Source organism: Schistocerca americana, chromosome 2 (assembly GCF_021461395.2).
Source record: "Schistocerca americana isolate TAMUIC-IGC-003095 chromosome 2, iqSchAmer2.1, whole genome shotgun sequence".
Classification (NCBI taxonomy): Eukaryota; Metazoa; Arthropoda; class Insecta; order Orthoptera; family Acrididae; genus Schistocerca; species Schistocerca americana.
In genome coordinates this window covers 437,637,996-437,665,152 of record NC_060120.1, presented here as the reverse complement: position 1 = coordinate 437,665,152, position 27,157 = coordinate 437,637,996, and the positions used below count along the sequence as shown (strand labels likewise).

The window sequence follows — 27,157 nt, the reverse complement described above, 5'->3', positions numbered from 1 at the left end:
GGGCTCATCAGCATTCTTAACCACTCTTCTAAGTCTCAACTGTGGCTTGCAGCGCTTCAGCTTGGCACCTTCTCCAATGTCAGCAGGTTGAAAGGCATTTTTGTGTAAGATTACATATAGTTACTTCACCTTGAAGTTCTGTCAGAATGACATTATGTTACCTCCAAAGCAAAGTCATACTGCCGAACTGCCAATTCTGACATCTTGTTCGACCAATGTGTGGCAATGACCTCGGCTGTGAGTCACAATATTTGCAGTTCTGGTTCTCCTGCCAGTTTGATATTCCTGACATTCCTGTTGTGATACTGAGCTCAAGCCTGTCTTGGCCTGGATCAGTGCTGGCTGCGAAAAACTTTTAAAGAATTATATATTCACCCAGCATATCTTTCTGCAATGCAACAACTTTTAGCATTTCATTTCCTAATTTCATTCCGTCAATATCAACTGATTTAATTTAACTACTGATCTTCAAAGTTCTCCACTGTCTTTGACAGAATTGCAATGTCAGTGACAAATCCCAAACCCACAAATTTAATTTCTTTTCCGTATTTCTCCCTGGTTTCCTTTATTGCTTGCTCCAAGTCATATCAAATAACCTGGAAGACATGCTACAACCCTGTCTCACGCCTTTCTCAACTACTGCTTCCCATTCACATGTTTTGATTCAGGGCTGCAGTATGGTTGTCAAATATGTTGTAGACAACCTTTTACTCCCTGCAGTTTATCCCAGATAACATTATAACTCCATTGAGTGTACACAGACAACACTGCCATAAGTTTTTTCTAAACCTACTAATGTTGTTTCTGTTCACAGCCTGTGGAAAAAAATTATTTGAGATTCTAGCAACCAATTGTTCACCAAGTGGTGTACCTCTTCTTTGGAATGGAATTTCTTTGTGTTGTTTGCTTCTATGGTGGATCCAATTACATGGAAATCAGTGGTGTGAGATCTCATCAGTATAATGGACGGGGAAGTACTGCTGGCCATGGAGTGGATTTTCTGGAGTGTTGGTTGGTTGGTTGGAGGATTAAGAGACTAAACAATGAGATCATCAGCCCTACAGTAAAGAGACAGGTCATCTAGAGTTGTAACAGCGGACAGAAATTTGACTGAATTATGAAAGTATGTAGGAATGGTAAAATCGAGTCACTGAAACAATATTGAGGCTTGCGCTAAGATGTAATTTAAAGAGATGTAAATTTGTAAGGCCAATATGCAGCTCAATGAGTAGATGAGGATGGCTCGAGCATTCATCTGTGGTTAGAGAAACCTCACTTGCACCCGACCTCCACCAATCAATTAAGGGCTATAACAGTTATGGAGTAAGGAATGCATTCTAGCATGGAAATTCATAATAATACAAGTGATACGTCTAAAACTGCACAGAACATCAGTTGGACAATGATAAAATAAGGCGAGGGAAATATTCAGGTCAGTATGTGGATGGGGCCAGGTGAATGTTTCCTGGGACTAAGCATATAATGGGGCCCGTCCCACCCATAGTTGTCCTACCCCAGCTCCGTTATAGCAAAAGTGTTAAAGACATGAATAATAACAACTATTCTGAAGGGAACATAAAAACCAGCTCAACTGTCTTTCCTCATAAAATAACATCAAGAATAAGAAACCCTTAAAGGCTGTGTTTGTCAGAGTGCTACCCTTATAAAGTTACATGGGATGCAGCAGTGAGAAGAGCTAACCCCATTGAAATATGATTAAAATTGAGTAAAAGAGGAATGACAAAGGTAGATGGTAAAGGACACAGGGTTGAGGGTCCCCAGGCCCAGCAAGCAGTGGGAGATGACCCAATCCCATTCACACTGTCCCCACCCCAGCAGTAGTTTAAAATGTTATATCCGAGAATAAAAACCACTTTCATATAGAAAACACAGAAACAGATCAGCTTTCCATGAATTGTCTCACAATGTTAGTGGCAAAGGATCTGGAAGACAATGCTTGGCACAGAGAGTGAGAAGGAGGAGTCATACCATGAGGATGTGAGCTACTGTCTGTAAGGTTCTGCAACCATAATGTGGTGGTGCTTCGTTAAATAAAATAAAAGTATCAATGTGGTGAAAACATAGGACAAGGAATAGGAGTATGAGTGTCATGCTGCAGTAGTCTCCTTGATGGTGCAGAGTTTATTAAAAGAGGCAGCAATCCACCAGATGTTCCAACTTCAAGTGAGGACAGGTCTTATCTGCATATGCAACTCTGTTCCTGCAATCATCAAAGCAAATATACGAGAAGTAATTGCATCTTGTCAAATGGAAAGCCAGTTCAGTCTCTGGGATACCCATATGACCTGGGATCCAGAGAAAAACAACTTAGCAGGCAGTATGACTGAGGCCCAAGAGAAAGCCAGCAACATCAGATATCACTGGGTGACAAGAGTAACATCGATCAATAGCCTCGAGATTGCTCACTGAGACAATACAAGTTAAAAGACATTCAAGGGAGATCTGTTTAATATAATGTAGGGTTCTGTCAAAGACCATCAGCTCTGTCATAATAAAGACTATCTGATCCAGCAAACAAATGTTGTTCCTGACCACTTGGAGATGTATCCATGGCTTCGCAGCTGTCAGGGTAAATGATGGTAGGACCCTACTACTCCTGAAGCAACAAGAGGAACAGGCACTGAAGGGTCATGGGGGCAACAAACTTATGGAACAGAAAATAGATCAGTTCCAATTCATTGTCTGGATACTAACCAAGGAAGGGTGGAAGGAGGGGGGGCGAAAGGAGAGGAATTGCAGAAATGGCTTTGAACCACATTTCCACTGGTAATGCCACCTGAGAGTCAATGTCTTGGGGTCAACACCCCTTCTATGCAAAAAGACTTTAAGAATTTGGATAACTGGGAAGTTTTTGGATGGTGATTGCAGAAGTGAGCAAGGGCTGCTAGCAATCAATTGAAGATGGAAAATTTCCATTGTGGCAAAGAGACTTTTTAACAGACTAGTCCAGAAAGCACCAATAGCCACTCACTTCATGATGATGAACTGACTCCCACAAACTCAAAACTGAAGTTGCAGCTGAGCCATAAGTCCAGCAACTGTAGCCCAATCGAAATGAGACCAGAGCTCGATAAATAGAGAGTAGAGTGGTGTGATTTGCACCCAAAGAGTTATGGGTAAAGATGCAGAGCTCATTAATCTTTCCCATGAAGCTAGTTTTTAGTTGAATATTGGACAGCATATCCACTTTTTATCAAAGAAGGGTTTTAAAAATTAGGACTGTGTGACAACACCCCAACAGTAGACACCCAAGTACAGCTCTAAGTTAAATGGACTGTTGTATGACAACAGAAAGGCATGACTTGTGCTTTCACCAGACAGAATTACAACCCATGGGAAAGGATCTGAGCAGGAGCCATTTGGATGGCATGTTGGAGCTAGCATTCAGCCAAGGTAAATGGAAATTCTGTGTGGTTAGGGCTTCCCATCGGGTAGACTGATCGCCTGGTGCAAGTCTTTCGAGTTGATGCCACTTCAGCAACTTGCATGTCGATGGGGATGAAATGATGACAATACAGACAACGCAACACCAAGTCCCTGAGTGGAGAAAATCTCAGACCTAGCTGGGAATCTAACGCAGATCGTTAGGTATGACATTCTGTCACACTGACCATTCAGCTACCAGGGATTCAGCCAAGTTTACAGACTGCGAGCTACACTACATGCAAAATTCTTTGAGATTGTTGTATACCATGACATTTCATTAGGAAATGCCATGGTACACTCTTAGGCCCTTTGAGAAATGGAAGACTATACGTGAATATGAAGAAGAACTGTTACTTTACGTTAACCGAGCTAGAGTGAAGCAAAACATTTTTGCTAGGCTTCTGTTTACCTAGAGCCAACAATATAAGCAGTTGCCTCTCCCTTGGGCATGAGTGGTGCATAGATGTCGTCACTTGCTGTTGTGGATAGTTATTTTGTGCAGCTGCTGATGGAAGGTGTTATGGTGGCTTGCCAAACAATAACCAAAGAGCCTGTATTACCAATTAATGTTGTGTAAAACCTAATGATTTGACATACCCTGTCACTATGGGAAATTAGAGAGACCTCTGGAGAAAAGAGAACCACTTGCACGAATACCAAGAGCTCAGATGGAAAACTGGCCCTAAGCAAAGAAGGAAAAGCTGGAAGGTGGCTGGAGTATATAGAGGTCTATACAAGGGAGATGTACTTTAGAGCAGTATTATAGAAATGGAAGAGGACATAGAAGAAGATGATATAGGAGATAAGATACTGTGTGAAAAATTAGACAGAGCACTGAAAGACCTAAGTTGAAACAAGGCCCCAGGAATAGACAACATTCTATTAGAACTACCAACAGCCTTGGGAGAGCCAGCCATGACAAAACTCTTTCATCTGGTGAGCAAGATGTATGAGACTGGCTAAATGCTCTCCGACTTCAAGAAGAATATAATAATTCCAATTTCAAAGAAAGCAGGTGCTGACAGATGTGAAAATTAACGAACTATGAATTTAATAAGTCATGGCTGTCAAATACAAACACGAATTCTTTACACAAGAACGGAGAAACTGATAGAAGCCAACCCGGGGAAAGTCAGTTTGGACTCTGAAGAAATGTGGGCAATACTGACACTATGACTTCTGATAGAAGATGGGTTGAGGAAACGAAACCTACATTTATAGCATTTGTAGAATTAGAAAAAGCTTTTGACAATGTTGACAGGAATACTCTCTTTGAAATTCTGAAAGTAGCAGGGATAAAATGCGGGGAGCAAAAGGCTATTTACAACTTGTACAGAAACCAGGTGGTAGATATAAAAGTAGAGAGGAATGAAAGGGAAGCAGTGGTTGAGAATGGAGTGAGACAGGGTTGTAGCCAATCTACACTGTTATTTAATCCTTACATTGAGCAAGCAGTAAAGGAAACGAAAGAAAAATTTGGAGCAGGAATTAAAAGCAAGGGAGAAGAAATAAAAACTCTGAGGTTTGCCATTGACACTGTATTTCTGTTAAGAGACAGCAAAGGTCTTGGAAGAGCAGTTGAACAGCATGGACAGTGTCCTGGAAGGATGATATACAATGAACATCAACAAAAGCAAAACAAGGATAATGAATGTAGTCAAATTAAATCAGGTGATGCTGAGGGAATTAGATTAGGAAATGACACACTGAAAGTAACAGATGAGTGTTGCTATTTGGGTAGCAATATGACTGATGATGGCTGAAGTACAGAGGATATAAAATGTACACTGGTAATGGCAATGAAAGCTTTTCTGAAACAGAGCAATTTGCTAACATCAAGTTCAAATTTAAGTGTAAGGATGTCTTTTCTGAATGTATTTGTATGGAGTGTTGCCACATTTGGAAGTGAAACACGGATGATACACAATTTAGACAAGAAGAGAACAGAAGCTTTTGAAATGTGGTCCTCCAGAAGAATGTTGAAGATTAAATGAGTATCACATAAATAGTGATTTGGTCCTAAATATAATTGGGGAGAGGAGAAATCTGTGGTACAACTTGGCTAAAAGAGTGGATCGGTTGGTAGGACATGTTCTGACACATCAATTTGGTAATGGCAGGAAGTGTGGGGGACACAAACTGTAGTGGGAGACCAAGAGATGAATACAGTAAGCAGATTCAGAAGCATGTAGGTTGCAGAAGTTACTCGAAGATGAAGAGGCTTGCACAGAATAGAGTAGCATCGAGAGCTGCATCAAACCAGTCTTCAGACTTAAGACCACAACAATAACATTGTATACAGACCAGAGAGAAGGAGCAGCCTCGTGCTCATTGTAGAGAACATTGTATTAATGGTTAATTTGACAATATATCGTTGAAATGATAGAACTCTGGTTATGAATGCTTTATGTTATTTGAGGAGAGAAATGAGCTCTCATCCCAGTCAATTCATTAAATGTTCAGGGAAGAGGATCTGAGCATTGTGAAGAAAATTATTAGCTGAGACTGAACAGCAAGACCATTTATAGACGACTGTAGTATCCAGAAGATATCAGCAAACAAATCAAATCTACAAAAAGTGTGTGATACTCTGGGAGGACATATGTAACTTGTAGGTTTGGCATCTCCCCAAAAGCAATGGGCACATGACAACATATAGTGCAGAAGTGACCAGTGGCCTGGCAGAGGTCACAAGCCTAGTGATGGTGATGTGGAAGAGCGTGCTGCTCAGTGCAGAGACCCAAAGAACATTGTTCTCCTGGGCCTAAGGAGAGCTCAGTGAATTATCAGTACAGTCCTGAAACAACTGACATGATAAAAATTGATGAATAAAAATTAGTAGGGAGCCTCCAAAGCCCTAGTTGTGGAGGATAAGTAAAATGTAATGAAGCACAGTGGTGTCATATTTCTTATGTAAGTGTAGGCACACTGGAAAGAGGAGTTGGCATTTTGAAAAATCCTGGCAGATTATTTTTTCCAACCTAACTAGATGGTTGGTTGTGGATTGTCCTTCCCAGAAAACACACTGATAGGGGGAAAGATGGTCCTGTAATTTGAGAACACAGCATATAACTAGGTTACCACCCTTTCAAGCAGTTTGCAGAGCATGTTGGTGATGCTAATCGGTCACTAGCTACAGATGGATGATGGTTTTTTGACTGGTTTGATACATCTTTCCATTGCAAAGGGAAGACATCTTCTAGCCAAATGCAGTCAAAGACCTTGAGTAGGTAGAGTCCTTTGAGTAACATTTGGATGTTGGATCAGCCGATTATGTACCAAGTCAGGGCCTGGGGCCACAGTGTATGGTGAGTCAACAGCCTGAAGCAGCTTCAGTTAGTGAAATGTTCATTGTATAATTTGGCATGATGAGAGTTAAAGGACATGGGGATGTCCTCAACTTGCTTTTATGCCATTCGAGTGGCAGGCAGGTAAGAAGACCATGCAGATGCTGTCACAATGTGGGTCATGGGGTGTTCAGCAAGAATCAATGTATGGTAGAAATACCACCATTAACGAGGAAACCCTGGACAGTAGACTATGCAGCTTGAGATACATGTGGGATAAAGAGGCATATATTCCTAAGGGGACATAATGATCCCAGCATTCCCTCTTACTGTGCTTAACTCTTTCAATGACACTGGTAACTATATATACCACTGGTAAACGACTAGAATTACAATGTATAATTTTTTTCCTGATTTATTGGTATGAATATTTACTACCGCTAACTCATGCTACACTTGAGAATAAGTATAAAACTGTGTAGGTGTATTCATTGGCATTACCAGAGTACCCACCGATATGTATTGAATTGTTAGGCTGGGAAAAACCTCTTGTCACTTAAAGGGTAATATAGATAGAGGGTGGCCTGTGAAGGATGTAGCTTGAGATACTGTATGCTCCTTTGATGAGCCTGAATAGTTCTTGGAATGTTTTTAGTATGCAATGGCACCGGCCAGCATGGGGTTGGCTGAAATAAATGGGGAAAGCAGATCTTGCAGTGCAGATGATCACACTGGAGACATATCCTACAACCTCTTCAGGGCAATTTGACAGAGGGGTGGTGAAAGTACAGCAGAAGTATATAATTGCCAGTTGGCTCTTTGAAGAGACCACTGTAATAACTGGTCCATTAAGTGATGACGAGGAAGTGACAATATCCTCAAAAAGTCACAAAGATCTCCATGCAGTAACCACTGACGTAGAGCCACAAGACAGGGAGAAAAGACTGTACAGTCGATAGCCAAGAAGGTACCAAGGATGATACCAAAGTGGATAGAGTATCATCAACGAGGAGAGGCAGATCAAGCTCTTCACTTTTTCCATTAGCACATGGTAATCGTAGGCTGGAAATAATGAATATTATTTAATTTATTCTCGCAATATCATTAAGAACAGGGATGTCACAACTGACAGTGATAACTGTTTACTGATAGCAAGAATAATTATTAATAATGTTAGTGATTTTCTTCTTCAAATTAATAATTGAGTTGCATAAATGTCTACATATTCATTTGCAAATTCTCAATAGTGTTCTTATCTAAGGCCATAAACTACCTACTCTGTAACTGTCATGACAGACTTTTGGAGACTAAGAGTAAATTCAGCAAAACAATATGCATTGACGAGATTGGAGACTTTTCCCCTCTGCTTATACAGGACAACAACCATCAGCCTAATCATGTGACTAACAGTCTATCAACCAGAGCAGTGATACTATATAGTGGGTAAACAGTGCATCAGCAAATGAGTGTCCCTCTGATGAATTTCACATAATGGCTCTCTCATTCTGTATACATTATTGCAGCTGTAACCAGCTTCCTCATCTGCTTCATGCTCCTGCATTACATTGTTATATTACATTGTTATATAGAAGCAGAAAACTTGTGGTGGGGGAGAGGAATAATTAAGCATTCACACCAACAGGAAAAGAGAGATTCTAAACCAGTTCACAGTACTGTGAGATGAGAACCAGCTGGGGGGGAAAATGGTGTAATCAGACTGAAAGCTTCTTGTAATAATTCTGAACTTGTCTTTGTAAGTGTCTAGTTGGTATCTGAGAGATTTATACAATTTATTTTGATATCAAAATGTATAAATTTTGATGCTGGGCAACATAACTACGAGAAAATTTAATTCTGAACAGAAATGTTGGGAGTTCACATTACACCATGGGAAATCCAGACTTGCCGGTGCATCAAACAGTTCATCTGCAAGGAAACAATTCATTTCCAATGAATACCTCCCGAGGAGATCACGAATGTAAAATTAGAGAGATTAGAGCACGCACGGAGGCTTTCAGACAGTCGTTCTTCCCGCGAACCATACGCGACTGGAACAGGAAAGGGAGGTAATGACAGTGGCACGTAAAGTGCCCTCCGCCACACACCGTTGGGTGGCTTGCGGAGTATAAATGTAGATGTAGATGTAGATGTACCATCTGACTGCAAAACAAAATGATTCAGATTAAAATGTTCGACCTGAACATTCCTAATCTTTATACTTAGTCTTGCAAACAATAAGTGTATCAGAACTGTTACTGTAATTACTGAGCAAATGAACATAAAATTAATGCCTCTGACTTTCTGGTCAAACTGCTTGAAAATTCACAAGATAGCATTTTATGGAAATCTTCTACTCGTATTAAGCCTGGGAACTGATACATTATTTTAACAAATCACTCTAACACTCACTATACCTTACAGTGGACACGAACTTAGATGATAATTAAATTTATTGGCATACCTGTGTGCACGGAACACTCATCTGGTCTGAAACACATTCCTATGAGGAATATATCGAGATTGTCAAAAATCAAATTTAATTTTCCATACATGTGATGTGCATTGTGAGATGGTATCTCACCATCTGTCATAAAATGCTTCTCAGTACAGAACTGACGAAGTGCAATGCAAGTATGCAAACAGTCATGAAAGTAATGAATAAAAAATAAGGAAATAAACTTGAACAACTTATAAATGAGAACAAAGATTGAAAGTAAAACTATGCTTCATTAAACCATAACAGCAATACACCTGTTTTATAAAATTCTCACACTTTAAGCACCAAAAGTATTTCTTAATAACTCTCTTGTGTACAATTGATTGTTCAACTATCAGACAAGTCCATGTGATCCACTATAAAATTTCTACAGCAAACTTTAACCATATACAGCATCCCAACAATAAGAATCTATAGTCACAAATAATTAAAAAAATGGATTACCTTAAAAATTGGCTTTGTCATTCCTGCATTTTGAATCATCTCATTTCCCCAAAAATTTTTCTCAAGACATATTACTTAAAATCCTTTTTAAATAATTCTGCCTCCGCTATATGGCAGGCCAGCTTCCACCCTTTTCAAACCAAGTACATAGTCAGATTGTCCAACACACATTGCTACTCTCTTCGAAAGAAGTAACCTCTCTGACCCAGTTGGATGACTCTTGTTTCATAGGTTTCCAATTTCTGGCCAAGTTTATGCTCCAAGTCTGAAACACGGAGGGGGTTCGATGATGATTTGGGCAGCCATAAAACAGTACTCCATGGGCCCCATGGTGACTCTGCAATGTTGTGTTCCTGCCACGGATTATGTGATCATTTTGGCTGACCAGGTCCATATCATGGTACAATGTTCCCCAGTGGTGACACTGTGTTACAAGACAACAGGGCCCTTGTTCACAGAGCTCACATCATCCAGGACTCGTTTTGACAACACAAAGATGAATTGTTGCATCTCCCCTGGCCACCAAGGTCATCATATCTCAATATTATTGAGCCTTCATGATCACTATCCATCCACATTGTCACTGCCTAAATTAGTGAAACTAGTTGCACAAAAAATGGTATAAGATTCCCGTAAAAACCTTACAGAACCTGGATTTATCCATACTGAGACAAATGGAAGCTGTTTTGAATGCAACTGTTTTTTCTACATCGTATTTGGCATGGTAGTGTGTTGTGTTTTTGGTGTTTTATAATTTTTGTCTACCAGTTGTATGTTAAGTTTGGTGATACCTGTGACAGGGCTAAGAAAAATTACTGTGTCATCTTATGTTACATTTGATGAGCACATTATGTTAAATGCTGACTTTGGCAGTTGCTAACATGTGTGAGAATTACTGAATCATAAAACCTGTTACTCACGGTAACACATTTTATGCACACAAGAATGGAACAACTGGTAGGAGATTATACTGGAGCGGATGAATTTGAGTTCTGGAGAAATGTATGAATATGACAGGCAACGCTGGCTCTGTGACTTGTCCTTGAAGGTAGAGGTAAGAAAGGCACATTTAGGTTAAGAAAAAGCTTTTGCCAATATTGTCTTGAACACACTCTTTGGAATTCTGAACTTATCACAAATAAAATTCTGGAAGCCACATTATATCTACAACTTGAACAAAAACCAGACATGAAAGGAGGCCAGCAACTGAATATGTAGTGAGACTGGGATGTATGCCATACTCCAAGTTATTCCAACTTACACTAAGCAAGTAGTAACGGAAGCCAATGAGAAATTTAATTTTTGGATAAAACAAGGGATAAATTCAATAAATTAAAATTAAGTGACCAGAACTAAAAACATGAAAGTTTGCTGATGATGTTGCAATTTTGTATGAGATATCAAAGAGTTTGGAAGATTAAATTACCAGAGAAGATAACATCTAGAAAAGATTTTATAAGATGAACATCAACATACGTGAAACAACGATAATGGAGTGTAGCTGAATTAAGTCAGCTGATGCTGAGGGAATTAGAATAGGACCAAGAGGCAAAAAGTAGTAGATAACTTTTGCTATTTGGGCAGCATAATAACTGATAACAAAAGAAGATGAGAGGATATAAAGTGCAGACATATAATAGCAGCAAAATCACTTCTGAAAAATAAAAATATGTTAACATTTCAAAAGAGTCATCAGATTTCACAAGACCATATCTTCTACATGAATGAAGGTGGAAACTTAAGGTGAATTTTAACTTGCATCAGGTTACAAAAGTTTTGTTTTCAGACCAATTTGTAATTTTGCAAGGTTTTGTCTTCTACATGTGTGTGCATAAAATCTCTGAATACTTTTTAAAATTAAGTTTATTTATGAAACTTTTCATTACTACCACAAATATTCCATATGCCCTCCAGCAGAAGCATGACAAACATCAAGATAATAGTCGTACTTGTCCCACAGTTTTGCAAGCAAGTCTGGAGTTCCAGCATTCAATGCCGTTGCTAGACAGTGTCGCAGTTCATCCAAAGTCATTGGAAGCAAAGGTACATAGTTGGAGTCTTACAAAAAACCCCACAAAAATAAATATTATACTGTGCGATCAGGAGATCTTGGAAGTCAGAGGCACAACGTGAGAACCTTATGTCATAGTTGTACTAAACTGTATCTGTTGAGATGAAGAACACAAAACACCCTCTGCTGCTGTTATATTGCCATCTCAAGTCAACACACATCACACAATAAACGAGCAAGCATGTGATCTAGGTGCACCAGGAAGAACCCTACAGCAATCACATTAACTGGCAAGTTACAACTGAAACCGAGGTAAACTCTTAGTTTCAATGTGACACACTCACCTCTTTTTTGATGCTTCAGAAGTCCTGTGCACTACTGAGACTGTCAGGAAACTCCCATTTGTTTAAAAATTGAATAGGAGTTACTCCCAAGTGTGCATTCATGCACAAGTCATGTCAAGACCACCATCAAAATGTTTTATCTATAATTTGCACCAAATTACAAATGCAGAGTTGGCTCTACATAATCTCGTGCCCTCGGCAATTAGTATACTTGGTATTCCCACTGAAAAAACTAAGTTTTAGTATAATATTTCTTCCAGAGCCATATAATCGACTCTGCCTTACCTGGACATCAAGCTGTAGCTGTCTGAGTGTTCCAGCAAAAAATACTCTTACTTAGTCTCTGCCATGTTGTTGTAAGACAACAAACAAAGTGTGACTAAGGCAAAAAGAAAATATTCGAACAACTTACGGGTTTGCTGCCGGGTGACGTCATCGACCACCGCTGATATTTCGACAGGAGCACACCCTGCCATTCTCAAGGCACAAATGTAAGGAGGAAGAAATGTGCAAGGAAATTTAATACCTCAGTTCACAGAGGAGAAACAAGGAAGATGCCACACACAGAACAAGTGTCAACACAAACAAAGATGACCAACACCAGAAATATCGATAGTGACTAATCAACAGGTGAGGTAGCACTAATTCTGTCCCTCTGTTTTTTGATGAGAGACAGAGCCGGATTCCAAGCAGCATTTAAACAAAATCCACCATCTCTGTTAATAAGGTTGCCTGATAGTTTGATTTCAACAGCTTCCTCAATAACACCATCCCAATAGCTGGACATGCAAGCCAGAATCTCCGTGTTGTTGTATTCCATAGGATGACCAGTGTCAAGGCAGTGTTCTGCAATAGCAGATTTGCTCTGCTGTTGTAAGAGTGTCTGATGCTTATGTTCAATACACCGGTCTTCCACAGTCCTGATTGTCTGACCAATATATGACATGCCACAACTGCAAGGAATATGATAGACCCCAGCCTTACGCAAACCAAGATCATCTTTTACAGATGCCAACAGGGCCTTAATCTTGGAAGGTGGTCGAAAAACACATTTCACATCATGTTTCCACAAAATACGACCAATCCTGTTGGAAATGATTCCTGTGTAAGGCAAAAGGCCATAGACTTAGGTGGCACTTCGTTGCTATCATCACTCACCCGTTGCACAGAAGGCTGATAGCACAATGCACGTTTGATCTGCCTCTCACGATAACCATTCTGACGGAAGGAGACTTCAAGATGTGATAGCTCAGCTGCCAAACTTTCAGGGTCTGAGATAACGTGGGCCCTGTGAACCAAGGTATGAAGTATTCCTTCATGCTGAGCAGGACGGTGACAACTATCAGCACGCAGATACAAGTCAGTATGAGTAGGCTTCCTATAAACAGAATGTCCCAATGTACCATCAGTCTTCCTTTTGACCAACATATCAAAGAAGGGAAGGCATTCATTCTTTTCCACCTCCATAGTGAACTGAATATTAGGGTGGATTGAATTCAGGTGTTCCAAAAACCGATTTAAATTCTCACTACCATGAGGCCAAACAACAAAAGTATCATCTACATATCTGAAAAAACACACAGGCTTCAAAGTCGCTGACTCCAATGCACATTCCTCAAAATCCTCCACAAACAAATTGGCCACATTAGGTGACAACGGGCTTGCCATTGCAACTCCATCAGTCTGTTCGTAGTACTGACCATTGAATAAAAAGAAAGTGGGAGTCAGCACATGTCGAAACAGATTTGTTAACTCGACACCAAACTTAACCCCAATTGGCTGTTTGGTCCTGAACATTATCAGTAACAAGAGTAGAGGGAAGGCTTTCCAAAGAGAAAATATGAGCTAGAGCATTGGTGGTTGCCACGGTGGTAGGTGACGCGCAACGGACAATGAAAGGAAAGTTAGAATAGGCTTCAATAACGAGGAGCCAATCAGTACCTAAAAAAGGTCCCACAAAGTCAGCATGAATACGCTCCTAGGGCTTCTCAGGCGAAGGCCACGGTGACGAAGATGACTACAGGGCGGCGGCCTGTGAAGCACAAGGGCCGCAGGCAGCGACCATGTGTGCGATTTCAGAGTCGATGCCAGGCCAGTACACATGACGGCACGCCAGAGATTTTGTGCAAGAGACACTCTAGTGCCCTTGGTGAAGGAGGTGCAAAACCGAAGCATGCAAAGATGCAGGTACAACAACACGTGGCAAAGCATTGTCAGTGGAAAGGAGGATAACACCATCCATAGCCATGAGGCGGTAACGCAAAGCGTAGTAGTTCTGCAATGGATCAAAAGTCTTAGCGCACAGACGATCTGGCCAACCCTTCTGAACACAGCGTAAAACACAGGAGAGGGTAGGGTCAGAACCTGTAGCAGCCACCAGCCGGTCCCCAGTGATGGGGAACCCATCCACAACCCGCTGCTCGGCAACATCCAGGTGGAAACACAAAAGTTCATCCCTATCGAATGCCAGATCAGGATCCATGGGAAGGCGAAACAGTGCATCAGCATTTGCATGTTGAGCGGTTGGCCAGAAATGAATCTCATAATTTAAACTAGACAAGTAAAGAGCCCAATGCTGGAGGCGGTGTGCAGCCTTGTCGGGAAGCGACGTTGATGGATGAAACAAGGAAACAAGTGGTTTGTGGTCCGTAACAAGATGAAATTTGGATCCATAGAGAAAAACACCAAACTAATGAAGAGCATAAATAATGGCCAAAGCTTCTTTTTCAATTTGAGAATATTTTTGTTGGGCATCCATGAGCGTTTTGGAGGCATAAGCAATGGGTTGTTCAGAACCGTCAGGAAAACGGTACACAAGGACTGCACCAACCCCATATTGAGAGGCATCTGTGGGAAGAACAAGATGTTAGCCAGGTTGATAAGTAGTCGGGCACGGGGCCTGTTTCAGCATAGTCTTCAATTTCTGGAAAGCTACATCGCATGACGTGGACCAGTGAAAGGGCACGTTTTTATGCAACAGGCGATTTAATGGCTGAGCCACCGAAGCCGCAGACAGTAAAAACCTGTGATAGTATGCTATTGTCCCCAAGAAGGCCTGCAGTTCCTTAACAGATGTAGGGCGAAGAAGAGCATCGATCGCAGCGACAGCTTGCTGAAGCGGACCAATACCACCCCAAGAGAGTTTAAACCCCAAGTACGTGATAGATGCCTGACGGCAGTCTGTAAAACATGAAAAAGTGTGCGGAGATTCTGAAGATGTTCTTCAGTGGTGGAGCCAGTGACAACAATGTCGTCCATGTAATTGATACATACAGGGACAGGGAGCAATAATTGTTCCAAGAATCGCTGAACGAGAGCAGGGGCGCTGGCAACCCCGAATGGCAATCGTTGGTATTGATAGAGGCCGAAAGGAGTGTTAAGGACCAGGAACTGCCGGGAAGCAGAGTCGAGAGGAAGTTGATGATAAGCTTCTGACAGGTCAAGTTTAGAAAAATACTGGCCTCCAGCAAGTCGGGGCATAGGGTAAATGTCGATGAGGCATTGAGCATTTACAGTGGCTTTGAAATCGCCACAGAGATGAATATCACCATTGGGCTTAGCAACGACGAGGACAGGAGAGGACCACTCACTGGAAGTGACAGGAAGCAAGACCCCTGAAGCAGTGAGACGATCCAGCTCCCATTTGACCTGATCACGAAGGGCCACAGGAATGGGCCAAGCCTGAAAAAACTTAGGCCGAGCAGTGGGTTTGAGCATGATATGAGCTTCAAAGTCATTTGCACAGCCTAACCCAGGAGAAAAAAGGGATGAAAATGTCGTCGACAAGGAATCCAATTGAGCATAAGGAGTAGCATCAGAGACAATATTGACAGAGTCATTTATGAAGAACCAAAAAGCACAAAAGGCATCGAAACCAAAAAGATTCTCCACATTACTATGGTCAACCACTAATATGGGAACAGTGCGAACAATGGATTTGTAAGATACCTCAGAATTAAATTGTCCCAAGAGAGAAATCTTCTGTTTATTGTACGTCCATAACTGCCCAGTGACAGGTGATAGGATTGGAGAACCCAACTGAAGACACGTCTGAGAATTGATGATGGTGGCAGCAGAACCAGAATCCACCTGCATGCCAACATCCTGACCAAGGATTTGGACAGTGAGGAACAACTTCCCTGAAAGGGAAGAAGTACCATTGACAAACAACACAGAAGCGAATCAGTGTCACATTCATGAACGTCAGGTATGCGGTCAGATTTGCAAACGGATGACACATGACCCTTCTTATTGCATGTGTAACACACGGCCCAACGTTGTGGACAATCCTCCCATGAATGTTTCGTAAAACACCGCAGACATGAAGGAAGTTGTGGTGGGTTTTGCTGCAGTTTCTTAGAGGTTTGTTTATCATTAGGCCAAAGCTGCACTTGGGAGCGTACTGTGGCCACTTTGGCTGGCGGGGACATGCCGCATGCTTCGACAACAGCGCACAGAGGTTGTACTTCCCCGACGTCACCCCATGCCTCTATTTGCACTCCAGCGGCGTGAGAAATTTTAAAAGACTGAGCGATGGATAGGACTTCATCTAGAGTTGGATTTGTCAACTGAAGGGCACGTTGCCTAACTTCTTTGTCGGGCACTGACCGGATAATAGCATCCCATACCATCCAGTTGGCGTAGGATTCTTTGTGAACGTCAGTAACAAATTGACGCTTTCGACTGAGGCCATGAATTTCAGCAGCCCAAGTGCGATAGGATTGATTCGGTTATTTTTGACAACGATAAAAGGCAACACGAGAGGCTACCACATGCGTATGCTTTTGAAAACAGACGGCCAGAAGAGAGCACATTTCAGCAAAGGACAAAGACACAGGATCTTTCAAAGGAGCCAATTGAGACAACAACCTATACATTTGAAGTGAAATCCATGAAAGGAACAGAGACTTCCATGTTTGGTCATCCGCGACATGAAATGCCAAGAAGTGCTGTCGAAGACGTTTTTCGTAATCAGACCATTCTTCCACCATCTCGTCGTAAGGAGGAAAAGGAGGTAGAGACAACGATGAGAGACGCCCCGCATTGGATACCGCAACAAAATCACGAATTGCAGATGTGAGAAGCGTTTGCTGTTCAATGAGACCTTGCAATAGTTGCTCTAAAGTAGCCATGGAAACCTGTGGGTCAACGATGAAAAAAAGAAAAATTCACTACCTCATCATGAATTGTTATAACATCAAGTTGAACAAATATATTTCTAGGATGACACAATACATGTAAGTCACAGATCAAGTAAATAAAGTAAGATGTGTGTACACTGTAACAGTCAAATCAGCACTGAGTCCAAGTCTAGCGGCCGCTGGCTCGCTGGCCGCTTAGGTGGCGTGCCTGTTGCATCGCTGGCAGACAGCGCCACATGTAGAGGACACGCATAACTGCCTGGTGGCACTTTGAAAGATCAGCGAGTCAGAACAGAATTATTCTGGTTATGAGGCAGTCAACTGACGAAATATCGCTATGTATTTATGTTGATCTGTTATGTATTTTACTTACAGTTCTTTCACAGTTAGGGACAACATTAATAAACAGAAATAGGTAAATACACTCTAACCACATACAGACCAACTGAAACTGTTTGCTTAACTGCAATGTGACACATGATGGAGATGTCAGACATGGAGAAGTTCAGTGCTCCGAGATCAAGTAATACAACAATTATGATGTCTCACCATTTATTTTAGTAACAGTTTCAGAGATATGATTATGAAAAAAAGGGGAGCAGCAGAACAGCAGCAAATCAACAGAGTAAAATGATTCTTAGATGAATAAATTATTAATATTAATACCAAATATGGAGGCAGTAAAGGTACCAACACAATGTACAGTCGTCTATCTGCTATCATCCTGGCATTTGGACTGATGCACTGCACCTAATGAGAAAGCAAGATAAAATTTAAGTGAAGCATAGAAGCAGTGTGTACTAAGATATGATGAGATGAATGTGGGTAATCATATCAACATGTTCAAGAGACTGACACCACCATGGACCACATGGTGGGTTACATGTTGTTTGGCACATGGTTCATGTGAAAACTGGCAGCAGCCAATGCAGCCAAAAGGATCTGCACGCTGGAATGCCTGTACACTAAATTAAAAAAATCTACAGCAGGCTTTCAAGAAAAATGTCTACTCAGGGAAAGAAGTAACCAGAATTCTATGACTAAATAATGGAAGGTCGAAGGACAAGCATGGAAAAATACAGTTTCTCTGCCTTTTGTTAAAAAATTAATAGATCAGATCGAAAAGATTTTACAGAAACAGGGCATCAGACTGGTTTTTACACCAACAAAGAAAATAGGTCAAGCACTCTGATCTGTGGGTAAACACCCTCCTCTATTGGCATGTGGCATGTATAAAATTTTGTGTACATGTGGTAAAATTTATATTGGAGCAACCAAGAGAAGTGTGAATACATGGGTAAAGGAACCCAAAAGTCTTTGCCAATTAGAGAAAATAGTCAAATGGCTTTAGCAGGACATGCTCTTCAGCCAGGAAGTCACAAAGTGAAGTTTTCTGAAACAAACATTTTATCTACAACAATGAACTATTATCCACGGCTATGTAGAGAAGCCATTGAAATACATAAACATAGGCAAAATTGAAATAAGAAAGCAGAGACCATGAAACTTGGCGACATTTGGACAGTAACTCTGCACACTCGCCAAACAGTTTTTGTTTTTGACAAGATGACAATCCCAGAATGAGATTTTCACTCTGCAGCAGAGCGTGCGCTGATATGAAACTGCCTGGCAGATTAAAACTGTGTGCCAGATCGAGACTCGAACTCGGGACCTTTGCCTTTCGCGGACAAGTGCCCTACCCAACTGAGTGACCCAAGCATGACTCACACCTGCCCTCACAGCTTTACTTCTGCCAGTACCTCATCTCCTACCTTCCAAACTTTGCAGAAGCTCTCCTGCGAACCTTACAGAACTAGCACTCCTGAATGAAAGGATATTGCAGAGACATGGCTTAGCCACAGCCTGGGGGATGTTTCCAGAAAGAGATTTTCACTCTGCAGTGGAGTGTGCACTGATATGGAACTGCCTGGCAGATTAAAACTGTGTGCCGGCCCGAGACTCGAACTTGGGACCTTTGCCTTTCGCGGGCAAGTGCTCTACCAACTGTCTCCGCAATATCCTTTCTTTCAGGAGTGCTGGTTCTCCAAGGTTCGCAGGAGAGCTTCTGCAAAGTTTGGAAGGTAGGAGACGAGGTACTGGCAGAAGTAAAGCTGTGAGGACGGGCATGAGTCGTGCTGAGGTAGCTCAGTTGGTAGAGCACTTGCCCGCGAAAGGTAAAGATCCCGAATTTGAGTCTCGGTCCGGCACATAGTTTTAATCTGCCAGGCAGTTTCAAGACGACAATTAATAAATAAGTTTTATCTTTGACAAGGGCCATCAGTGATTATCACATGTAACTCCAGCCACATCCCTTATTCTGCAGTATATATCGAGACAATACAGCAGACTGATGGTGCCTTAATTTTTTTGGTAATTTACCTAATTTTTCACTTGGGTTGTTACAAGTGTAGAAAATTGTCAGTCAACACTTTAGGCCAAATTCAGCACCTATTGTGGTCGCTAGATGAGTTACAGAACAAGGTGAAAACTGTGGATTGACAGGACAACACTTTTATAAGTTGCTATATCCAAAGCATGCAGAGCAGTTAATGTGTTCTGATAATACAGCTAGAATAGCACAGTGTAGCCTTAGTGAATTTTGGGGCCATTTGTGTATGAAACTGATACTTTCTCTGTAGATGCTGTAGGAATTAGTGCAAAGGGACTACTAGTGGGTATAAGAAAACAGGGAGCTGTTAGCACGGTACATGTGGGATATTAGGCACGTAGTAAAGGCATTATATTTACCACAGAGTGAAGCAGAGGTTGAAGGGATAAGTCCAGAGGATAGGAGTAGGTTGTTGTTTGTGGAAAGGCCAACTCATTCATGGATTTACAAGGCAGACATGTGTGTACACGATCCATTACACAGATATGAATCTGAAAGATATCATGTGAGACAAAAAGTAAACTTCATCTGATACATAGGGACACCTTCGATACTAGCATTACAGCTCATTACAAGAATTACAGCAAAATACTGAAGAAGGTTATCCAGAAATCTAAACACCTGCATTATGAGAAGAAGTTAAATACATCCAGCAATAAAATAAAAACAATATGGGATATAGTTAAGTCAGAGACAGGTAGGACCAGAAATGAGGAGGAACAATTAGCTCTAAAAATAAATGAAATCCTGGTAACAAACGCATGTTGTGTTGCAAACCATTTAAACAAGTATTTTGTCTCTGTTGCTGATAGCATGGGGTTGTCAGGTTCAGTAAATAATGCAATGGAATATCTGAGACCAGTGCATACAAGCAATCTCAGTAAAATGGAATTGACACTTACTTCACCCAAAGAAATAGAATCCATCATAAAGTCCTTGAAATCAAATCATTCTAGTGGTTATGATAACATATCAACAAAGTTAATAAAAGAGTGTTCATGTGAGCTTAGTCATATCTTAAGTTATTTGTGTAATCAATCACTTGTCACAGGAACATTCCCAGACTGGCTTAAATATGCTGAAGTTATACCTCTCCACAAGAAAGGGGACAAAGAAATGACATCAAATTACCAACCGATCTCACTTTGGCCAACTTTTTCAAAAATCTTTGAAAAGGTTATTTTCAAGCATCTACTTAAGCACCTTAGTGAAAATAACATACTGTCAAAGTCACAATTTGGGTTTCTTAAGGGTTCTGATATTGAGAAAGCTATTTACACTTACAGTGAAAATGTCCTTAATTCATTGGATTTAAATTAGAGGCAACTGTCATATTCAGTGACCTGTCAAAGGCATTTGACTGTGTGAATCACAGCATTCTTTTAAGTAAATTAAAAGATTATGGCATCACTGGTAGTACTGAAAAGTGGTTTCAGCCATATATTACTAATAGAAAACAAAAGGTGTCATTACGTAACACTTCAGCAGTAGAAAATCAGACATCAACTGACTGGGAAGAAATTACATGTGGTGTTCCCCAAGGTCCAGTACTAGGTCCACTACTGTTTCTTGTGTATATTAATGACCTGTCATCTATTACATTACCAGATGCCAAGTTTGCCTTATTTGCAGATGATACAAACATTGCAATAAATAGTAAATCAAATATAAATTTAGAAAGGGCAGCTAATCAAATTTTTACTGACATTAATAAGTGGTTCATAGCCAATTCACTGTCATTAAACTTTGAAAAGACCTACTATATGCAGTTCAGAACTTCCAACAGATTTCCTTCTGGTTTGTGTATAAAATATGATGACATTGAAATAGGAGAGGTTGAGAGTGTAAAATTCTTGGGATTACAACTTGATAATATATTCAGTTGGGAGCAACATACTAATGAACTGCTAAAGTGCCTAAACAAGTCTGTGTTTTCAATGTGAATGATGTCAGACATAGGAGATATAAATATAAAAAAAAACTGGCATATTTTGCTTATTTTCACTCCATTATGTCATATGGTATCATATTTTAGGGTAACTCCACAAACAGAGAAAAATTTTTTAGAGTACAGAAGCGTATAGTAAGAGTAATGAGTAGTGTAAATCCAAGAACATCATGTCAAAACCTATTCAAAGAATTGGGCATATTAACCACAGCTTCTCAGTATATTTATTCCTTAATGAAGTTTTTTGTAAATAATACATCTCTTTTTCCAACTAACTGCTTAGTACACAGTATCAATATTAGGAATAAGAACAATATACATAAAGATTTAAAATCACTTACTCTTGCCCAGAAAGGAGTCCAGCATTCAGCAAGGCATATTTTTAATTAGTTACCAGCAACCATTAAGAGTTTAGTTTCAGACAAGGCACAATTTAAACATAATTCAAAAGAATTTTTGGTGGCCAACTCCTTCTATTCCATCCATGAGTTTCTCAACAAGTGCAGTAGACCATTTTAATGAAAATTTATTATACTTTAATTTTTGACAATACTTGGTTGTAATAGCCAAGAAACTAGAAAAAGTCAGAATTATGGATTTAATGAAAGCAGATGTAAGTATTAAACCTGTAAATATTAGAAGTTTAAATTTAATTCATGTACATAATTTTACTGTTTATTGACTGTAATGTGTTTATCTGACATGTTCCACACCCAGGAGGATTCCCTCTTTTATGGGTCTATGGAATGAATAATTAATCTAATCTCATTTATAATCTAAAGGCCGAGACAGAGATACAGGATTCAAAGGTAGTCCTGACCATTTCAAATGAGACTGTCCAGGCATCCAGCGAAAGAAAAGTGAGAATTATGACTGGTTAGAGGCCATTAATGGAAGCGAGGTTAAGGAGTAGACCCTCAGTGTGTAATAAGACAGTGGCTCACAGTCAAACCTTCTAAGGTAAAGTTTGCACAATCACAGATGTCATTTTTGGCACACACAGTTTCTCCCCAGGGTATTATTGTTGACCAAAGCTGCTTTAAGACTGTGCACAACTGTTTGACACCTAAGAGTCCCAAGGCTATGGCAAGGTTCATTGGCATGATTAATTTTTTCCAGAAATTCACACTTAACTTTGCCCAGATCGCTAGTCCACTGACAAGGGGAGACCGCCAATTGTGAAATTAAGATTCGATTCATACTGCGCATAATAAAAGCTCATGGCCAAAGGTGTAATGTGGCAAAGCACCAAGATGCACTTCTCAGCCATTGTCGAGAAAATCGAGTTAAAAGAAACCATTGCAGTGAAATACTCTCTACGCTTAATAGTATTCTACAGCGTCGTGGCGCAGCGGTAAGCGCTCGGGTTCGTAATCCGAAGGTCGCCGGATCGAATCTCGCGCCTTGTAACTTTTTTTATTATTAGTTTTTTGTAATTCATATATATATATGCGAAAGCTTGAATTTTGTGTGTATATATATATATATATATATATATATATATATATATATATAAAGAAAAATCAAAGATGAGGTGACTTACCGAACGAAAGCGCTGGCAGGTCGATAGACACACAAACAAACACAAACATACACACAAAATTCAAGCTTTCGCAACAAACTGTTGCCTCATCAGGAAAGAGGGAAGGAGAGGGGAAGACGAAAGGAAGTGGGTTTTAAGGGAGAGGGTAAGGAGTCATTCCAATCCCGGGAGCGGAAAGACTTACCTTAGGGGGAAAAAAGGACAGGTATACACTCGCACACACGCACATATCCATCCACACATACAGACACAAGCAGACATATTTAAAGACAAAGAGTTTGGGCAGAGATGTCAGTCGAGGCAGAAGTGTAGAGGCAAAGAAGTTGTTGAAAGACAGGTGAGGTATGAGTGGCGGCAACTTGAAATTAGCGGAGATTGAGGCCTGGCGGATGACGAGAAGAGAGGATATACTGAAGGGCAAGTTCCCATCTCCGGAGTTCGGATAGGTTGGTGTTGGTGGGAAGTATCCAGATAACCCGGACGGTGTAACACTGTGCCAAGATGTGCTGGCTGTGCACCAAGGCATGTTTAGCCACAGGGTGATCCTCATTACCAACAAACACTGTCTGCCTGTGTCCATTCATGCGAATGGACAGTTTGTTGCTGGTCATTCCCACATAGAATGCATCACAGTGTAGGCAGGTCAGTTGGTAAATCACGTGGGTGCTTTCACACGTGGCTCTGCCTTTGATCGTGTACACCTTCCGGGTTACAGGACTGGAGTAGGTGGTGGTGGGAGGGTGCATGGGACAGGTTTTGCATCGGGGGCGGTTACAAGGATAGGAGCCAGAGGGTAGGTTAGGTGGTTTGGGGATTTCATAGGGATGAACTAACAGGTTACGAAGGTTAGGTGGACGGCGGAAAGACACCCTTGGCGGAGTGGGGAGGATTTCATGAAGGATGGATCTCATTTCAGGGCAGGATTTGAGGAAGTCGTATCCCTGCTGGAGAGCCACATTCAGAGTCTGGTCCAGTCCTGGAAAGTATCCTGTCACAAGTGGGGCACTTTTGTGTTTTTTCTGTGGGGGATTCTGGGTTTGAGGGGACGAGGAAGTGGCTCTGGTTATTTGCTTCTGTACCAGGTCGGGAGGGTAGTTGCGGGATGCGAAAGCTGTTTTCAGGTTGTTGGTGTACTGATTCAGGGATTCCGGACTGGAGCAGATTTGTTTGCCACGAAGACCTAGGCTGTAGGGAAGGGACCGTTTGATGTGGAATGGGTGGCAGCTGTCATAATGGAGGTACTGTTGCTTGTTGGTGGGTTTGATGTGGACGGACGTGTGAAGTTGGCCATTGGACAGGTGGAGGTCAACGTCAAGGAAAGTGGCATGGGATTTGGAATAGGAACAGGTGAATCTGATGGAACCAAAGGAGTTGAGGTTGGAGAGGAAATTCTGGAGTTCTTCTTCACTGTGAGTCCAGATCATAAAGATGTCATCAATAAATCTGTACCAAACTTTGGGTTGGCAGACTTGGGTAACCAAGAAGGCTTCCTCTAAGCGACCCATGAATAGGTTGGCATATGAGGGGGCCATCCTGGTACCCATGGCTGTTCCCTTTAATTGTTGGTATGTCTGGCCTTCAAAAGTGAAGAAGTTGTGGGTCAGGATGAAGCTGGCTAAGGTAATGAGGAAAGAGGTTTTAGGCAGGGTGGTAGGTGATCGGCGTGAAAGGAAATGCTCCATCGCAGCAAGGCCCTGGACGTGCGGAATATTTGTGTATAAGGACGTGGCATCAATGGTTACAAGGATGGTTTCCGGGGGTAACAGATTGGGTAAGGATTCCAGGCGTTCAAGAAAGTGGTTGGTGTCTTTGATGAAGGATGGGAGACTGCATGTAATGGGTTGAAGGTGTTGATCTACGTAGGCAGAGATACGTTCTGTGGGGGCTTGGTAACCAGCTACAATGGGGCGGCCGGGATGATTGGGTTTGTGGATTTTAGGAAGAAGGTAGAAGGTAGCGGTGCGGGGTGTCGGTGGGGTCAGGAGGTTGATGGAGTCAGGTGAAAGGTTTTGCAGGGGGCCTAAGGTTCTGAGGATTCCTTGAAGCTCCGCCTGGACATCGGGAATGGGGTTACCTTGGCAAACTTTGTATGTGGTGTTGTCTGAAAGCTGACGCAGTCCCTCAGCCACATACTCCCGACGATCAAGTACCACGGTTGTGGAACCCTTGTCCGCTGGAAGAATGACAATGGATCGGTCAGCCTTAAGATCACGGATAGCCTGGGCTTCAGCAGTGGTGATGTTGGGTGTAGGATTAAGGTTTTTTAAGAAGGATTGAGATGCAAGGCTGGAAGTCAGAAATTCCTGGAAGGTTTGGAGAGGGTGATTTTGAGGAAGAGGAGGTGGGTCCCACTGTGACGGAGGACGGAACTGTTCCAGGCAGGGTTCAATTTGGATGGTGTCTTGAGAAGTCGGATCATTAGGAGTAGGATTAGGATCATTTTTCTTCGTGGCAAAGTGATACTTCCAGCAGAGAGTACGGGTGTAGGACAGTAAATCTTTGATGAGGGCTGTTTGGTTGAATCTGGGAGTGGGGCTGAAGGTGAGGCCTTTGGATAGGACAGAGGTTTCAGATTGGGAGAGAGGTTTGGAGGAAAGGTTAACTACTGAATTAGGGTGTTGTGTTTCCAGATTGTGTTGATTGGAATTTTGAGGTTTTGGAGGGAGTGGAGCTGGAAGTGGGAGATTGAGTAGATGGGAGAGACTGGGTTTGTGTGCAATGAGAGGAGGTGGAGGTTTGCTGGAAAGGTTGTGAAGGGTGAGTGAGTTGCCTTTCCGGAGGTGGGAAACCAGGAGATTGGATAGTTTTTTGAGGTGGAGGGTGGCCAACTTCACACGTCCGTCCACATCAAACCCACCAACAAGCAACAGTACCTCCATTATGACAGCTGCCACCCATTCCACATCAAACGGTCCCTTCCCTACAGCCTAGGTCTTCGTGGCAAACAAATCTGCTCCAGTCCAGAATCCCTGAATCAGTACACCAACAACCTGAAAACAGCTTTCGCATCCCGCAACTACTCTCCCGACCTGGTACAGAAGCAAATAACCAGAGCCACTTCCTCGTCCCCTCAAACCCAGAATCCCCCACAGAAAAAACACAAAAGTGCCCCACTTGTGACAGGATACTTTCCGGGACTGGACCAGACTCTGAATGTGGCTCTCCAGCAGGGATACGACTTCCTCAAATCCTGCCCTGAAATGAGATCCATCCTTCATGAAATCCTCCCCACTCTGCCAAGGGTGTCTTTCCGCCGTCCACCTAACCTTCGTAACCTGTTAGTTCATCCCTATGAAATCCCCAAACCACCTTCCCTACCCTCTGGCTCCTATCCTTGTAACCGCCCCCGATGCAAAACCTGTCCCATGCACCCTCCCACCACCACCTACTCCAGTCCTGTAACCCGGAAGGTGTACACGATCAAAGGCAGAGCCACGTGTGAAAGCACCCACGTGATTTACCAACTGACCTGCCTACACTGTGATGCATTCTATGTGGGAATGACCAGCAACAAACTGTCCATTCGCATGAATGGACACAGGCAGACAGTGTTTGTTGGTAATGAGGATCACCCTGTGGCTAAATATGCCTTGGTGCACAGCCAGCACATCTTGGCACAGTGTTACACCGTCCGGGTTATCTGGATACTTCCCACCAACACCAACCTATCCGAACTCCGGAGATGGGAACTTGCCCTTCAGTATATCCTCTCTTCTCGTCATCCGCCAGGCCTCAATCTCCGCTAATTTCAAGTTGCCGCCACTCATACCTCACCTGTCTTTCAACAACTTCTTTGCCTCTACACTTCTGCCTCGACTGACATCTCTGCCCAAACTCTTTGTCTTTAAATATGTCTGCTTGTGTCTGTATGTGTGGATGGATATGTGCGTGTGTGCGAGTGTATACCTGTCCTTTTTTCCCCCTAAGGTAAGTCTTTCCACTCCCGGGATTGGAATGACTCCTTACCCTCTCCCTTAAAACCCACTTCCTTTCGTCTTCCCCTCTCCTTCCCTCTTTCCTGATGAGGCAACAGTTTGTTGCGAAAGCTTGAATTTTGTGTGTATGTTTGTGTTTGTTTGTGTGTCTATCGACCTGCCAGCGCTTTC

The 27,157-nt window shown here is 41.9% G+C and overlaps 1 long non-coding RNA gene across 1 annotated transcript in view; it reads right to left on the bottom strand.

Annotated features, from left to right (window-relative positions):
• LOC124592723 overlaps positions 1–27,157 on the bottom strand; it is a 63,409-nt gene that overhangs the window by 24,976 nt on the left and 11,276 nt on the right. The gene's annotated exons all lie outside the window — the stretch shown is intronic.